Source organism: Lontra canadensis, unplaced genomic scaffold (genome assembly GCF_010015895.1).
Source record: "Lontra canadensis isolate GAN:19392208 unplaced genomic scaffold, GSC_riverotter_1.0 scaffold3, whole genome shotgun sequence".
Classification (NCBI taxonomy): domain Eukaryota; kingdom Metazoa; phylum Chordata; class Mammalia; order Carnivora; family Mustelidae; genus Lontra; species Lontra canadensis.
This window is the reverse complement of record NW_022630997.1, coordinates 54,306,965-54,310,785: the sequence shown is the minus strand read 5'-3', so window position 1 is coordinate 54,310,785 and position 3,821 is coordinate 54,306,965. Positions and strand designations below refer to the sequence as shown.

At 42.5% G+C, this 3,821-nt stretch overlaps 1 pseudogene; it reads right to left on the bottom strand.

Moving 5' to 3' along the window:
- Positions 1-3,030: 3,030 nt before the first annotated feature.
- LOC116858404 lies at positions 3,031-3,552 on the bottom strand (annotated as a pseudogene).
- Between the last annotated feature and the right edge of the window lie 269 nt (positions 3,553-3,821).

Below are 3,821 nucleotides of genomic sequence, written 5' to 3'. Positions count from 1 at the left end.
CCATGTAACTTTAAAACTTAAGGAGGTTTAGTTTCTTTACTGGCAAAATGTCGGCTGCTGCCTCCCATACCCTTGGTAAGGGCGCCTTTTTTTTTTTTTTTTTTTTTTTTGTGTGTGTGTTCCTCAGCTCTATTTTGTGGATAGAACTTATGGGAAGTTTTATAGTCCACTTTAGCTTTTTGCTGGGAGAGGAACAACTTTAAGGTCATAGCTGTTTATATGCAGATCATATCCAGATTCACACATCCACTATCTACTGTTCATCAAAATCAGCTGGAGATTCTAAAAAATCTTAATCACAAGGCTGCAACCAAGATCAATTTAATCAGAATCTCTGGGTTTGGAAGGGCAGGGGGACCCAGGCATCAGTGGCTTTGAAAGCTGTCCATGTAATTCCTATATTTATTTGAAGTTGAGAGCTACTGTGCTGGACATCATTTCATTCATTCGTTAATTTAACAAACACTCATTGAAGATTGGCTGTGTTTTAGACACACTGTCAAGTGTTGGGTACTTAAAGGTCAATTAGACAAAAATAGTCTGCTTAAAATCTAGCCCGGAAAGACAGATGCTAAACAAAACATATGAATAATCATTTTTTTTAAATTTTTTTAAAGATTTTATTTATTTGACAGAGGAAGATCACAAGTAGGCAGAGCAGCAGGCAGAGAGAGAGAGGGGGAAGCAGGCTCCCTGATGAGCAGAGAGCCTGATGCAGGGCTCAATCCCAGGACCCTGAGATCATGACCTAAGCCGAAGGCAGTGGCTTAACCCACTGAGCCACCCAGGTGCCCCTGAATACTCATTTACTGCAGCTGTGAACTAAGTGTTTAGTAGCTATCTCTGTTCAGATTTCCCAAGTTCATTGTGTCAAAAACTGAAATCTTAATCACTCTGTCCAAATCATTTCATCCTTGTATAGTTTCTAACCTGGTAATGTCCATTTCAGTCACCCAAACCTTGATATTTACCTTTCTCCTTTATGTTTCTCATTCAATCAGTGCCCTATTGCTGCCTCCATCATGTCATGTAACGGATTCTTCTCTCAGTCCCCCTTGCTGATATCTCAGGGCAGGTCCTCACATCTCATGCCTAGATGACTGCAGTTATCTACACCAATTCTAGATTGGTTCCCTTCCAATCCAGTCTCCATTATGTCATCGGAATGATTATGCTCGAATGCAAGTATTTAATGGATCCTCAATACTTACAAGATAAAATCCAGCTCTTTGCCTGTACCTCTAGGATCTGACCATTTTTGAGGCCTTATCTCCAACACAAAAACCACTCTCCTCTTACGCCAATTGCTTTGGTTATGTTGTTTGCTTATGTATTGCTACATAACAAACCATCTCAAAACTCAGTGACATAAAACAACAACTGTTCATGACCTAAGAATCCCAGAATATAATTTCTACAGTATTTTATTAATGAGGCAAGTCACTAAGGCCAATCCAGGGTAGAGGAATTAGATCCCACCTCTCACTAGAAGTAGCAAAGAATTTGTCATAGCAAAGAATCTGCCATACCAAGGGTACCATCTAGTGAACCATAGGTCTTTTTTCTCTTCCTTTTTTTTTTAAAGATATATAAATATATTTTTTTCCCTTTCTTTCTGTTTCTTTTTTTATCAGGTCTATTTTTTTCTAATACTATTTCGTTTGCCTTTCCCCAGTTTCTCAGCTTGGCAGCTATATGCTCTTCCAGACTTAACTCCAGTGTCACAAAGACTTTCTTGAGTGACGGGGCAACTGCACGATGTTTTTTCAATGACTTAGCATTTACTGAGTACAAGGCAACATGCCCCCAAAAAGAATAAACCAAGCCCTGGCCTGTAGGGCAGGGGATCACCCAGGCGGAGCTGATTCTTCTCCCTTTTCTGCCATGACTGTATATTGTACTTATGTCTATGTCACATTTGTTTCATGGTTATAAATATGATTGCTCTGCTACTACAGGGACCTCCTCAAATTCTCTGGTTTCATCTAAATTCTCTCCGTTGCAGGTAATTGAAATCATTGTAAGAAAAAAGAAATGTAGGTATGGGAGGAGGACAATATTGATTATCTGAGGATTATGAAATTGATTTTTTTTTTTAAAGGGAGGAATGGTGCTGGTATCTGGCATGATGATCCAGGCAGAAAATAATACCAAGTGGTCTTACTTTTACTCCCCTTAGTCTTTCCCTGTCTTCCTTCCTTTCCCTACTCTTCTCTCTTCTTCTCTTCCTTTACCCCTCACACTGCTTCAGGCTGTGTAGTGGCTTCCTTCACTCCTACTGCAGACATTGTTCCCCCACATGATGAATCTTTTGGCCATGATGGTACTAGGTTTTCAGAATGGTGTCCCCAGAGGTAAATGACAGTCTTTGCTATTAGTCCCAGAAGAAAATTCTTGAAAGGAAAGTCACTAAGGCCGGAGGAATGGAGCACTGCAGTTGGCCAGTGCTGCCATGCTGGGGAAGGGCTGGTCTCTTATCAAAAATGTAGTAGAGAATTGTCTCAGGTCAAAAACCACTGGTTACCTTGCTTTCATTTCTGTTTCCCCACAGCTCTTCAGAGTTATTGACACATAGCAGGAGCTCCCTAAATCTTTATTGCATGAAATGAATGAATGGAGGAGTTGATGAATGAGTGAATGAATCCTTGACTTGAAATGTTTTCCTCTCTGCACCAAAGTCCTAATTCTGTGAAACTCTCTCAGACGTTTCTCACTGATTACAGAAGAAGTCAGGAATTCTGCTGTTTAACCAGTTCATGGCCCCTCTGTGTGAATCTGCCGTATAGGTACAGACACATGAAAGAACATGACTAAAATACCAAATTGCTAGGCTTTATTTTGTTTCATCTTTAGTCTGGGTTTTTTGTTTTTTGTTTTTTGTTTTCTTCCCCACATAGACTGCTCATTTATTAGCGCTGGTGCTACAACACAATGGTTTCCAGTGAAGACGCTGAGCTGTGTGGAGGTGGCAGAACAAGGTGAGGTTCAGCTAAGTGAGTGGTGGGCTCCTAGTTCTTCTACTCATTCTACTCATTCGTCGTAGTCCCACTTGGCTGAGAAGCCCTGAATCAGGCTGACCTTTGTGTCGAGCATCCTCTTGGTGCCTTGGCCACCCACTCCTCTTCAAAGGTGTGCGGGATGGGGCCATACACATAGTGCTTCTCCCAAATCAGAATGAGAGCAGCAAAGCCGATGAAGAACATGCCCCCAACTGTCTTCCACTCATTCGTGTTCCTCTTCATTTCAGTAAAGCTCTTGTTGAACTTGATGCAGTACCATTCAACTTTTTCATCAATGGAGAGGCCACTCCAGGGATCCTTCTGCTTCTCTTTCAAAACCTCTTCTCCTTCTGGCTGGCAGAGAGGTTCTTGACGTGGGCCACATAGGGCAGGGCAGAGAGTAGTCACGCCAGTCAATGTAATTCAGGAGAGCATAGTTTTCACTCTTCATGATGTCTCCATGTGCTCCAACACACACTGAGGTGGAGATTGCTCACTTGCCAATTAGGCTAAACACTCTGGTAGCCAAAATTCTGCCATTGCCACCTGCCATTGCCCACTGCAACCGCCGTGACCACCCTCTGTGCCCTAGTCTGGGTTTTTTAGATGAGGAAAAGTTTGGTAAGTGTGGTATGTCCCTGTGAAAGATCCTCCAGGAAATCAGAGAGCTTCCAGGGGAGTCAGGGCCAGGGTTGGAGCTCAAACGCAGCTGTGATTGTCAGCAGTGTCTCATTACCAGCATCATGAGCTCACCTGGAAAGTTGCTGCAGTTTCTGGAGACCTCCTCACAGGCAGCCGTCAATCCATAGCTTCTCTCAAAGG